This window comes from Phyllobates terribilis, unplaced genomic scaffold (assembly GCF_046119375.1).
Source record: "Phyllobates terribilis strain yellow unplaced genomic scaffold, ASM4611937v1 Scaffold_4__5_contigs__length_816908805, whole genome shotgun sequence".
In the NCBI taxonomy this organism is placed as follows: domain Eukaryota; kingdom Metazoa; phylum Chordata; class Amphibia; order Anura; family Dendrobatidae; genus Phyllobates; species Phyllobates terribilis.
In genome coordinates this window covers 493249040-493263523 of record NW_027362764.1, presented here as the reverse complement: position 1 = coordinate 493263523, position 14484 = coordinate 493249040, and the positions used below count along the sequence as shown (strand labels likewise).

The 14484-nt window shown below is 43.1% G+C and overlaps 1 protein-coding gene across 1 annotated transcript in view; it reads right to left on the bottom strand.

The window, feature by feature from the left end:
• Positions 1–10143, bottom strand: part of HIVEP1 (HIVEP zinc finger 1) — a 240297-nt gene extending 230154 nt beyond the window's left edge. The window contains exon 1 of the mRNA XM_073678777.1: positions 9906–10143. The gene's annotated coding sequence lies outside the window, so the exon portion shown is untranslated. The remainder of the gene's footprint in view (positions 1–9905) is intronic.
• Between the last annotated feature and the right edge of the window lie 4341 nt (positions 10144–14484).

Genomic DNA, 14484 nt, shown 5'->3' with positions numbered 1-14484 from the left:
TTTGTCCCGGAGCTTCCATGGTGGTGGTGACCATGAGAACCCTGCCCCGATATTGCAGAAGGAGGTAGTCATTTCGGCATTGTATCCTGAACTGGAGGGTGAGGTGTTGGCAGCTCAGGGGGACGCCCCTACCTCCTGTCCTTCGGGGAGATTATTTGTACCATCTAATTTATGCCGCAAAGTAATTAGGGAACATCACAAGTCTGTGCTTGCTGGTCATCCAAGTTGTAAGGCAACTGCGGACGTCCTTTCTTGTCGTCGTTTTCACGGGGGGGGGGGCATGTACATCTACCTCTTTTTGAGGCTGACTAATCGTAAGCAGACAGTGTCCCCAGCTGTTATCCATTCACAGCAGAGGAGCCGGGGAGAATGACTTGTGCAGCGAGCAGGCCCCAGAGATGCACTCAGTGAGCGGTGTCCTGTCACTCACTATGGTCAGTGGAGCTACGGGGCCTGCTCGCTGCAGGAGTCATTCTCCCTGGCTCTTCTGCTGAGTGGTCACATGGATTACAGCGTGATACACTTAGGACAGGTCAGTATAAGGATTTTTTTACTTTATTCTTATTTTTACAGGTGGAGACACGAGAAGCTGACTACGACTCTCATCATTATACCCTGCTGGTGATACCAGAAGACACTGATGTAAACGAAGAACCTGCACTGCTCACAATTAAGAGGTGGTGAGTATTTCCTATACTTTGGGCATTGTAGCAAATGTGAACAAAATAAACCATTACAGAGCATTAGGAATACAATAGAAACTGTCTGCAATACAGCATTGTGTGGAGGCACCATTCAGCTGCACACAAAGTACTTTATGATTGATCAGTATCAAAGTGACCCTATTAACCCCCATAAATGTGACCCTGCCTAGTGCACAGCACAGATTTACCTAAGGCATCATAAAATGTACACATTACAGTTGATAAAAGTGATGCATGAAGCAAGATAGTTGTGACACAATTCAGTATGCATATTAAAGGGAACCGATGACCAGGTTTTTCCCATATAAAGTAGGGCCAGTACCTGTAAGTCCTCTGTTACAACATAATAGAATTCTTTTTATATGTCTCTAATGCACTCTGCATAAAACAAAAGCTTTTATTATACTCCCCTATAGGGCGGTCTGGTCCGATCGACGTCACAGTCCTCCCCTGCTTCGTGTGGATGACGCATCCACACAGTGTCCTCCATCGCGCTCCTGTGCTGGCTTACTTCTCGCTGAGAGCAGAGCAAAGGACTGTAATGCGCATGCTCGGGAAAAGGCCAAAGAGCACCGATGTATGCGCTCTACAATATTTTGCTCTGCCATCGGCCAGGCAGAGAGAAGTACGCCTGCGATGGAGGACACTGTGTGAATGACGTAGGACGCATCATCCCATGAAGCAAGAAGGAGGATGGCAATCACAAGAAGAGAGGAGGCACCAGATCAACACCAGAGACGCTCATCTGAAACAGAATGCCCGGTGGGTGAGTACTGTAAAAGCTCTTTTTTGTGTTATGCAGAGCGCATTGCGGACATTTATACGGCATTCTAGAATGTTGTATATGTTTTTATATGCGGGTTTACACGTGCTGGCCCTACTTTTATTTGGAAAAACCTGATGTAAATTTCCCTTTAAGGAAGTCATAAGAGAAAAGTTAGTCCAACCAGGAGATCTAAAACATATACAGTTATATGAAAAAGTCTGGGCACCCCTATTAATCTTAAGCTTATTGTTTTATAAAAATTGGTGTTTTTGCAACAGCTATTTCAGTTTGATACATGTAATAACTGTTGGACACAGTAATGTTTCTGCCTTGAAATGAGGTTTATTGTACTAATAGAAAATGTGCAATCTGCATTCAAACAAAATTTGACAGGTGCATAAGTATGGGCACCTCACCAGAAAAGTGACATTAATATTTAGTAGATCCTCCTTTTGCAAAAATAACAGCCTCTAGTCGCTTCCTGTAGCTTTTAATGATTTCCTGGATGAAGGTATTTTTGACCATTCCTCTTTACAAAACAATTCCAGTTCAGTTAAGTTTGATGGTCGCCGAGCATGGACAGCCCTCTTCAAATGATCCCGCAGATGTTCAATGATATTCAGATCTGGGGACTGGGATGGCCATTCCAGAATATTGTAATTGTTCCTCTGCATGAATGCCGGAGTAGATTTGGAGTGGTGTTTTGGATCATTGTCTTGCTGAAAGATCCATCCCCAGCGTAACTTCAACTTTGTCACTGATTCTTGAACATTATTGTCAAGAATCTGCTGATACTGAGTGGAATCCATGTGTCCCTCAACTTTAACAAGATTCCTGGTGCCGGCATTGGCCACACAGCCCCAAAGCATGATGGAACCTCCACCAAATTTTACTGTGGGTAGCAAGTGTTTTTCTTGGAATGCTGTGTTTTTTTGCCGCCATGCATAACGCCTTTTTGTATGACCAAACAACTCAATCTTGGTTTCATCAGTCCACGGGACCTTCTTCCAAAAAGAAATTGACTTCTCCAAATGTGCTTTTGCATACCTCAGCCGACTCTGTTTGTGGCGTGCTTGCAGAAACGGCTTCTTTCGCATCACTCTCCCATACAGCTTCTCCTTGTGCAAAGTGCGTTGTATAGTTGACCGATGCACAGTGACACCATCTGCAGCAAGTTGATGCTGCAGCTCTCTGGAGGTGGTCTGAGGATTGTCCTTGACTGATCTCACCATTCTTCTTCTCTGCCTTTCTGATGTTTTTCTTGGCCTGCCACTTCTGGCCTTAACAAGAACTGTCCCTGTGTTCTTCCATTTCCTTACTATGTTCCTCACAGTGGAAACTGACAGGTTAAATCGCTGAGACAGCTTTTTGTAGCCTCCCCTGAACAACTATGTTGAATAATCTTTGTTTTCGGATCATTTGACATTTGTTTTGAGGAGCCCATGATGCCACTCTTCAGAGGAGATTCAAACAGGAGAACAACTTGCAAGTGGCCACTTTAAGTAGCTTTTCAGATGATTGCATACACCTGGCTATGAAGTTCAAAGCTCAATGAGGTTACAAAAAAAAAGTGCTTTAGTAAGTCAGTAAAAAGTAGGTAGGAGTATTTAAAACAAAAAAATGATAAGGGTGCCCATACTTATGCACCTGTCAAATTTTGTTTGAATGCAGATTGCACATTTTCTGTTAGTACAATAAACCTCATTTCAAGGCAGAAACATTACTGTGTCCAACAGTTATTACATATATCAAACTGAAATAGCTGTTGCAAAAACACCAATTTTTATAAAACATTAAGCTTAAGATTAATAGGGGTGCCCAAACTTTTTCATATAACTGTATCTAAAATATGTGAGGGCCTTCCCTCTATCCCCTGATAAATAATATCAAGGTAAAGAAGTATCAAGCATGCTGAATTCCAAAATGCTTTAACTTTTGTTGTCCGGGAAAACACGTCACAGACTGAGGTAGCTGGTAGCGCATTACCAGCTTCTCCCAATTGAAAACCATAAACACATTCAGATGGGGGGGGGGTACTCTCATAAAACTAAAAGGATGCCTGCACTCTTGTAGCACTATATTGTCATCAAACGGAATACAAAATGATCCCATTTGGCATCACTGTACATGGGAGAATTGGGGGATTTATTTATTTATAAAGAATATAAATATATACACTCCACAACATTGAAATTGCAAAGTCAAGACGGAAAAGTCGGGAAATCTTGGCACTCACAGGATCGATAAACATGTTAATGATATGTGAATGATATAAAAAAATGGCAAAACATCTCAATTTACTTAGCATCATAAATAAGCAATACATGCAGAAATATGCGCCCTTACACACCTTAGCTTTTATCAATGAGGCTACTAAAGAAGCCTTCACAAAAGAACGTCACACCGGTCCTAGTCACAGGATTACAGTGTGGGGAGGCATAACGTACAGTAGCCGGATCCCTCTAATCTTCATTCCAGGTACAATAACAGCTCGGCATTCCACTGATTTAGTCTTGTAATGAGTGGTAATGCCATTTCTTCGAAGTGTCACAGGTGTCACAAGTGCCACAGGAGCTGTTTTTCATTACAATGCCAGGCCGCGTGGTGCTTGTACTACTATGAGCAGCCTGTGTGGCCTAAATGTGCTACCATGGCCTGCAGCATCTCTGAACTTGTCTACCATTAACGTCATATGGGACGTCATTGCTCAGGAATTGTATGGGGAGCTGCCAGAAGCGGTGCATTCAGTGTGACAGCACATTCTCTAGACAACCATTAATAATTTCACTGATGGTATGCCAAAACTTATAAGTGCATATATTTCTGCGGGTGGCTCTTACTCGAAACCAAATGAATACAGAGGTTTTAAAAAGTTTTGTTTCTATATTTTCATCCCTTGACTATCAATAACTTGTCTATCAATCCTGCGATTTCCACAACGCCGTGATTTTTCCTTCTTGGTGTTGCAATTTCAATGTTGATTAGTGTATAAGGTGTATTTTTTCTTATTTCTGGTCACCTACCACTACTGAACACCTACAAAAATAAACAGATGTCCACTCTAATTTGAAAAAATTAGAAAACTTTTTTGCTTAAAAAAAAAATGCAAAAAAAATATCCGGCTTGTCTACGATACAAAAATAGAAATCCCCTTTAAAATGCAACATTCCAATATGCAAAAATTTTCTCTGGTCATCAACGACCCAAAAAAAACCTAGATCATGAAGGAGATAAGACAACTTCATGGCTGATCTATACATACACTAATTATTGAAGTAACGCCTATTTCTCAATAGCTTTAAAAACTGGTGAAGTGTAAAAAGTGTCTAATACATAACTAATTAGGTGTATTCCATGCGCTTTATTTTTTGGCACAGTTTTCTTAGTAATTATTCGGTAGCGTCAACAAGACAACTAATGGCTTAATACTTTGTGTTCTGTCTCTAGGATTTGCTTTTATATATGGAACATGTTATTCAGCTTCAAGACAAATACAAAGATAAACAAGTTAGTCTGGTATAAGGGGCACACACAAAAGAGAAAATCCAGCATGTCAGGCAGTCAGAATGACCTTGCTGCACTGTGACACTAAGCATTGTGTTTGTGCTGGGGGAGGTATTGTTGGAAGGACTGCATTTGCAGTCTGACACTATGAAAGCTTTTGGCAGGCCTTCAGTCATGTGACTGTGTGGTGGAGGGGCTGTCAGGGGGATCCGTCTGGCTCTGCCCACTGTCTATTGCTTAAGCCTTCCAATGACGTCATTGGGCTTCCCCTCCCCTTTGTGCACTCCTAGCATTCCCTCCCCTACCCTGACACATGAGGGCCCACTGAGGGAGGCTTACAAGAACACAGGATGTGTTTGTCAATATATTTCAGAAATCATTGACAGAAGGTACAGCTAAGCAGTAAACTATGAAACAAAGAGACAAGTAAAATGACATTTGTTTTAGAGATTTTCAGTGAATTTCTAGCAAACCGTATGTTTTCTAGCACAAAACTTACAGGTAGAGGCTGATTAGCAACAATGTCAACATAAAGCGCTGTCAGATCGGCCATATGCTAAACAGTCTACCTGGATACCCAGCTCTCCTGATATCTCTGTTTTAGTCACTACTTACAATGCCCATAAACGCCTTTGATATGTGGTGCTGTAGAAGGATGTTATCACTTAATATGGATGGCAAGAACAAATAAATCCATTTTGGAACAAATCAAGCCAGAAGTGTCACTCGAAGCAAGGATCACCAAGCTACGCCTTGCCTACTTTGGACACATCATACAAAAAGAGCAATCACTGGAGAAGGACATCATGGTCGGACGAACAGAAGGAAGAGGAAGACCAGCAACCTGATGGCTTGATACTATCAAGATAACGACAGATAAGACCATGGTGGACCTATCTAGGCTTGCACAAGATCGATCTTCCTACAGAACGTTAATTCATCAAATCTCCTTGGCTCGAAATCAAGCCTAATGCCATTAAATAATAATTACACTGCCCATTAAATAATTCTAAGGCATATTTTACCCAAAGCTTTGCATTGTTCCTCTGTTATTCCTCCTGTACATGAATAAATTCATAACTGGGTGTAACCATCCCTGTTGTCAAAGTGGTGTGCCCTTCACAGTTAGCAGAGATTGGACAAGGTCGTCAGGGAATGTGTGGAAACACCCCAACTGGTAACACCCAGATATCATATAATTCTAGGAGGAATGGCAGAGGAACAGGTTTAAGAAATACTCTTTCATGAAGCATACAAGTGTTTACTAAAGTAACAGGACAGCTGACAGGTTCTCTCTAAGGTGCCTTTCACACATCAGTGTGTCCGGTACGCGTGGTGACAGTTTCCACATGTACTGGAGACACTGACACACGTAGAACCATTCCAATGAATGGGTCTGTGCATGTCAGTGTGCTTCCACAGACTGTGTCCATGGGCAAAACATGCTGACATGTCCGTTTTTTTTCTCGCAGCACGGGCCGCAAAACATCCCGCACACGTGCACAGTGATAACACACAGATGACATCCATGTGTCATCAGCGTGACACGTACCGGCGCCTGGGAATCAGAGGTACAGTTAACGCGCTTCCCAAGCGCTGGGTGCAGCAGGCATCTGTCATCATTGTCCCCTGCTTGAGCTGCAATCAGCACTAGCAAGATACAATGTTGAGAGTAGCAGTCTGCTCCCACTGTGTCCTGGTGTAATAATAATAAGAAAATAAAAAAAATCCTTAAACTCACCTGTCCAAAGATGTCCCCTGCTGTAATCCATCTGACCACTCACGCCGAGGAGAATGACTCACTCCAGCGAGCGGGCCCCTGCTCTGTGCTGAGCTCAGTGAGCGGTGTTCTGTCACTCACTGAGCTCAGTGCAGGGGCCCGCTCGCTGGAGTGAGTCAGTCATTCTCCTCAGCGTGAGTGGTCAGATGGATTACAGCGGGGGACACCTTTGGACAGTGGAGTATAAGGATATTTTTTATTTTATTATTTTTACAACAGGACACAGCGGGAGCAGAATGCTACTTTCAACATTTTCCCTTGCTCGCACTGATCACAGTGCCGGCAGGAGACAATGATGAGGGCAGCGTTCAGCACCCGTCGCTTGGGTACAGCGCTAACTGTACCGCTGATTCCCAAGCGCCGGTACGTGCGATACTGATGCGGCACACGGGCAGCACACGGTTGCCACACAGAAGCACACGAATATCTTCGGTACTGGTTTTTCCAGTTTCGGAAATATCCGGACGTCTGAAAGACGCCCAAGTGTCATTATTCCAGGGAGACCAATCTTCCCGCTTATGCTACTATGAGCATGGAGTTCACGTTTGTGCTACAGATTTCATCTGTTTTTACATCAAAAACACAGAAATCAAAAGATGGAAAACTGGATCCATTACATTTTGTGGTAATAAATTACAGATGAAATGGTTCAGAAACCAAGCCCAAATGTTATCATTCATTTGGCATATGCCACATTTGGGCTAATTGTAAAGTTTTGCTCAATGCCAATCTTAAATGGACTAAGTACTATATGCTATTAAATAATCTGTTCGGTGCTTTAGCAATTGACAAACTTCTACTTTAGATGCTTGGTAAGTGGCAATTGAAAGAGGTTCAAATGTAGGTACAGGCGAGCCCTCAAACCATCCAGAACAACAATAAAGTCGAAGTCTCAACACAGATACCTGAGGCCAGAACCTATTCTCTGGATAATACTGAGAAATATAAATATTGAGAAGTCTACATACTCCGCATTTTCCTTTTTGGTATTTATTTGTTCTTAGTGGCATTGTTTCCCTGCCACTGACATCATGCTTTGGGTATAGCATTTTTTCTGATATGCACAAATGTTACAAAATAAAAAATAACCATTAAAAATCCATGGGGTTTCTGAATTTTTAGTTTTTAGATGCATGTGTATATACACACACACACGAAAAAAAAGCTATACGAAGTGGCTCTCAATTCTAGCTCACAGAAGTGGGTCACCCTCTATGACGTCCATGTGCCCTAGGACATATAGACAGGGTTGGTCTACATGTTTAGCGAGGACTTTAAGGCCATGTTCTCACATAGTATAAAATTCTGTGGTTTTTTTCTATTGTTCTTCTGCACTTAAAGAGTCCAAGCAAAATGGATGGGTTTTCATGAACACTCATGCCCACTCAGCATTTAGTGATTTTTATACTACCGGTATTTTATTTATTCTTTTTATCTGTGTATCAATTTTTAAATCTTCAGTGTGGCACCAGTTTTTCTTGCATGTGTACAAAAAAAAACAACTTTACAGGCCTCTCCTACCTATTGAACAGTATAAAAAAAAGAGGACAAGCACTAAAGTGTAACATGGATAGCATCTTTGATCTGTGTTTTTTTTTCCACAAACCCAATGACATCTGAGCATATAATTGGTTATGTGAAACACGGATGTGTGAATGAGCCCTCAGGGTAAAATCGTGATGTATAGACTAGCCACAGGTCTCCTGAGCGAACACACTGATGGGTGACACTGGCCTAAGTCCACACATCATGGAAATTGACTTGAAAAAAGTGGCAGATTTAGCCTGGAATCCACGGCAAAATCTATGGTAAAGCCACAGCAAAATTTGCATCTGAATTTTTATTTTTTTTTTTTACATAGCGTATGAATAAGAGGTGGTAACATCTCATCCACATTGCAAGTACAGAAGTATAGTGCAGATTTCAGCCCAGTAAACTGCAGTATACCTGTCCTGTGTGCACATACCCCTAGTGTATAGTCACATGAGCAGAAAGACTGCAGATACTCACACAGTAATAAAAGCTGTAAAGCCATGAACTGTTGTGGATTTCGCTGCAGAATACACAGAAAAGTCTGCAATTGTGGATTCTCAATCACCATAGTTCCTCCATGTAATGTAATAGCAGCTATACTCGCCTCTGCGAGTGCATTTCCAGTGTTGTCGGCGCCTGTTCTCCCAGGGCTGGCGTGACGTTATGATGTCACGAGAGCCCTACAGCCAGAGGCCACTTTCTTCTCACTTCCTTTGGATGAAACTGTCACCTGAAAGAAGTGAGAGCTGCCACTGCTATCTGACGTCCTCCGGATGTTATTTACATCTGAATGAAGCGGCTGCTGATTGGCTGCAGGGCTCTCCTGACATAATATCACGGGAGATCAGGCACAGACATCACCGGAACGCCGACAGGAGGGAAGTATAGCTGCTATTACTTTCCAGGGGGGAACTACGGTGATTGATAACGGGCTGTCCGGGTAGTGCTCTCTTTTTATAGGGTATGTGCACACAGAACTTATCAGCTGCAGCGTAAAAAAAAAAACACACAGCTGAGGATTCCATTGTGGAAATGCTGTGGGTTTGGCGATATCCACGGCATAAAGTGGCACATTCTGGTTTACAAATCCGTAGCGCCAGTTTATTTCCACTGCAAATTTTCAGCATTTGTAATACGTCATGGACTGTGATGCGCAGAGGTTTTGGCACAGTGTGCAGACATGCCCTAGATTCACACTGTGTGGAAAAATCGGCAGCGCCAAGTCGTGACATTTTCCTGTAGATAATCTCCACATAACAACAGGGGCAATCCGCAGCTAATCCAATGTCAGGCGCCCACTGCCTGCAGCCGGCTCGCCCCTGCGCACAATGACTGCCTGCTGGCCGTCACTGCAGACAGCCCGGAGCTGCCGGATGTCGGAATCCCCTCACAGCCCCCCTGCACTGTGCCCTCCCTCAGCCGCGTTACACAGCCTCATTAGGGCAGCCGGAGATCCCGGAGGTTCCTCTCCGTCCATGTAATGTGCCCTCCTATGCCATGCCGTGCTCTCACACATACTGTAACACTCCCTGGCACAATGCCCCCCTCTGGCAGTGAAACGGTTACACGGAGCCCCCACACACCACTAACATACAGAGCAGGAAGACCACATACTCACCAGAACTTACACGGGGTTTCCCGCACAGACCCTCAAACGGGAGCACTGGAAGGAGCTCTCGACCCCCTCCCCTTTTTTTTTCTTGAAACTTGACTATGTCCGGAGCGTGGTGCGGGCTGAGGGGCTGCACGGCCCTGCACTTAGCTGTGCTTTGTCATTAATCGTCAGAGGAGGGAGCCCCGCTTTCCTCTCCGGAGCTGGGCTAGCATGGGGTGGAGCAAGGGGCAGAGCTCAGCCCTACCATGTGCATGGCCGGCTCAGGAATCCCCTCATGCATCACTTCCTCAGGCTGCGGCTTTCTCACCAAGAGAAGCAGAAAAATCCTCAGCGCTTCTCTAGGGAAATCTCCAGGAAATACTTTTTTTTTAAAGTTTTTTTGTGTGTTTCTGGAGGGTTTGTTTCTGTACCGATTTTGAAGTTTTTGTAGTGTTTTTTTTCCACATAACGTTTTGCAGCCTTTTGACTTGATAGTGTCAAATTTGGAGCAGAGTCTATGAGGAATCCACCTCAAAGAGGTGACACGTTTCTTTTTTTCCTCGAGGTTATCAAGCCTTTGTCAGTGTAAATACTTTTGTGCCCAAAAATGACAAACGTATTCTAGGAGTAATACCTTTATTGGCTAACCAGAAAAAGATTTGCAGCTTTCGGAGCACAGAGGAACCTTTAGGCAGGTTTCCTTCTTCAGGCGGGTTTCCTTCTTCAGGCGGGTTTCCTTCTTCAGGCAGGTTTCCTTCTTCAGGCTGGTTTTCTTCTTCAGGCAGCTTTCCATTTATAAGGCTATGTGCCCACGATGCAGAAATGCTCCGAATTTTTACCTGAACGTTTCTGCATCTCCCCTGGCAGAAAAAACGCATGCGGATTGTACAGTACATGCGGATTGTACATGTGGATTGTAAATGCGTTTTTCCTGCCTGGGACAAGCGGATGTGAAGCGTTCTTCACTTGCATTTCTGCATGCGGGTTGTCAAGCGCTTTTCCAAGCGATTTTAGCATCACTTGGAAAAGTGCTTGACAACTTGGTCACACTATATAAATCCAAGCAACCGGCATGGATTAGTGTGACAAAGTTAATAGTAAAAGAATGGTAAAAAATAAACATTATACTCGCCTTCCGATGGCCCCCGGTCTCCTCCAGTGCGTCCGGTGTGTTGGGCGGCTCGCGGTGGTCTAAAAGGACCTTCCATGACGTCATTTAGTCATGTGACAGGTCACGCGACCGCCGTTTGATGGGGGGGTGACGATGTGGGCGCCACATCATTTTAAATTGACTCAGGGTATAAATAGCCACAGCCACCATCCAAACGCTACCCCTCTGAGGAAGCCACAAATGCGAAACGCACGTTAAGGGTGCTCTGTGGATCACTTGTCCTGACCTTTGGGTAACTATAAATAATTATACATGATTTTATGGATATCTATGCACTTGAACTGGCACATTTACTGCTCTGTTAGGTATTTCCTATTTATGTGGATGGCAGGGTTTTTATTCTGGTTTATATCCTATGACAGGATGACAAGCGTCTGTTAATAGTATTGGTGATGGTGTGACATTTGGGCATTATAACACAGTGGAACTATCCATTATTTAGTACTTATACGTGATACATATTTTTCTGATGCCCTGTTGTGTCTATTTGCTGTCTCTATGATATGTCCATACTTACCCGCTGCAAGTAGTATATTGTGCAGATATATCTTTATTTACCTTTTGTTTAATTTGTAGTACATATGCCCTCCAGGTCAGGGTCTTATTCTTGGTACAACTTCTCTGTTGGTTTTTAGCGTTAATATTTTTAGTACTTCTACATATCTTCTCTTCCAGTTACCACTTACTCCAGTTTTTAATAACCCGAGTTTCTCTGAAGGTACAGGGCATCCACATATTCCGGCTCTATTCGGGTCTATCTAGCCTAGAGGCCTCAGCAAGTTAGACATTTTATGCAGGGAAGAAAGGTGTCGCACCTCGCTGCTTTGCTGGTTGGAGAGGCTAGGGGAGCTTAACTTTTGCACTTTCAACCCTCTAACATCTTCTCTAAATGTTCCCCAAAGTCATCCCTCTTTAGTGACCTAACACCTTTTGGAAATCCATATATACATTCTCCTCCTCCCTATCTTATGATTATTCTCTACGGGCTGCTCCTAAGAGAGTGGGGGGGCTGAGACCTCCATTCCACTTATAGCTATTTGGGAAACTGAAGTGCCACAAACATTCTTTTGAGAAGATTTGAGCAGAGCTTTTGTTTTTTTCTCATAAATCCTCCAAATATTATAAATTACAAGAGAAAATAATAAAATTCTCTCCAAATGGTATAGAACGTTAGCTTTGTTCCACCCCTTTTATCCTTAGTGCATTGACCTCTGTTAGAGATGGGGAAAAGATAATGGCACACACATCCAAAAGTTTGGACACACCTCATTTAAAGATTATTCTGTATTTTCATAACTTTGAAAATTGTACATTCACACTGAAGGCATCAAAACTATGAATTAACACATGTGGAATTATATACTTAACAAAAAAGTGTGAAACAACTGAAAATATGTCTTATATTCTAGGTTCTTCAAAGTAGCCACCTTTTGCTTAGATGACTGCTTTGCACACTCTTGGCATTCTCTTGATGAGCTTCAAGAGGTAGTCACCGGAAATGGTTTTCACTTCACAGGTGTTCCCTGTCAGGTTTAATAAGTGGGATTTCTTGCCTTATAAATGGGGTTGGGACCATCAGTTGTGTTCTGCAGAAGTCAGGTGGATACACAGCTGATAGTCCTACTGAATAGACTGTTAGAATTTGTATTATGGCAAGAAAAAAGCAGCTAAGTAAAGAAAAACGAGTTGCCATCGTTACTTTAAGAAGTGAAGGTCAGTCAGTCCGAAAAATTGGGAAAACTTTGAAAGTGTCCCCAAGTGCAGTTGCAAAAACCATCAAGCGCTGCAAAGAAACTGGCTCACATGAGGACCGCCCCAGGAAAGGAAGACCGAGAGTCACCACACAGAGTTCTAGCAGCAGACACATCTCTTCAACAACTGTTAAGAGGAGACTTTGTGCAGCAGGCCTTCATGGTAAAATAGCTGCTAGGAAACCACTGCTAAGGACAGGCAACAAGCAGAAGAGACTTGTTTGGGCTAAAGAACACAAGGAATGAACATTAGACCAGTGGAAATCTGTGCTTGGTCTGATGAGTCCAAATTTGAGATCTTTGGTTCCAACCACCGTGTCTTTGTGCGACGCAGAAAAGGTGAACGGATGGACTCTACATGCCTGGTTCCCACCGTGAAGCATGGAGGAGGAGGTGTGATGGTGTGAGGGTGCTTTGCTGCTGACACTGTTGGGGATTTATTCAAAATTGAAGGCATACTGAACCAGCATGGCTACCACAGCATCTTACAGCGGCATGCTATTCCATCCGGTTTGCGTTTAGTTGGACCATCATTTATTTTTCAACAGGACAATGACCCCAAACACACCTCCAGGCTGTGTAAGGGCTATTTGACCAAGAAGGAGAGTGATGGGGTGCTACGCCAGATGACCTGGCCTCCACAGTCACCAGACCTGAACCCAATCGACATGGTTTGGGGTGAGCTGGACCGCAGAGTGAAGGTAAAAGTACCAACAAGTGCTAAGCATCTGTGGGAACTCCTTCAAGATTGTTGGAAGACCATTTCCGGTGACTACCTCTTGAAGCTCATCAAGAGAATGCCAAGAGTGTGCAAAGCAGTCATCAAAGCACAAGGCTACTTTGAAGAACCTAGAATATAAGACATATTTTCAGTTGTTTCACACTTTTTTGTTAAGTATATAATTCCACATGTGTTAATTCATAGTTTTGATGCCTTCAGTGAGAATGTACAATTTTCATAGTCATGAAAATACAGAAAAATCTTTTAATGAGGTGTGTCCAAACTTTTGTTCTGTACTGTATATATGGTGGAATTGTGAAATGATTGCTTCCTTTTGGTCAGATATTAATGACTTTTATAATAAAATCTGTTTGGAGACTGTCTGCAATCCTCGGCAATGGCTCTTCTATCTATTTTACCAATTCTATGTCATCAATAAAAAAGAGACTAATGTGTGAGTGTCTTCATACAAGCTGCTTGCCTGGTTATGCCACCAAAACTTCAAGAGGGTTCCTTCTATAGATGAATGGTTGAACACATTCTCTGACATTTCCAGGATGGAGGAGCTTATCGCTTGGGACCAGGACAAGAATAACCAATTTTTCAGAATAAGGAGTCCCTGGTTTCCATTTCAGGAATCTGATGAATTTTTGTCTTGTCTCTATTGTAAGGCAGTGCTAGTCATCATGCTGGGGGACACTCGCTGCACCGGGTCAATTAAAGCACACCAGCCACGTTTTCCAGTTTTTCACAATCCAGCAGTTTATTACTCTTCATAACTGCTTATAACCGAGTCCAACTCAGTGGCTCACCGACATATTACACATATAGTGTCCAGGAGCCTTTCAAGAGGCAGACAAGCCCACTTGGGTCCAGTTACAGCCTTCAGCTAAGTCACTTATATCAATGTCCATATAACGCAGTGTTTTACCTTTGCCGGGTTTTAGCTGTTTCAGTCAG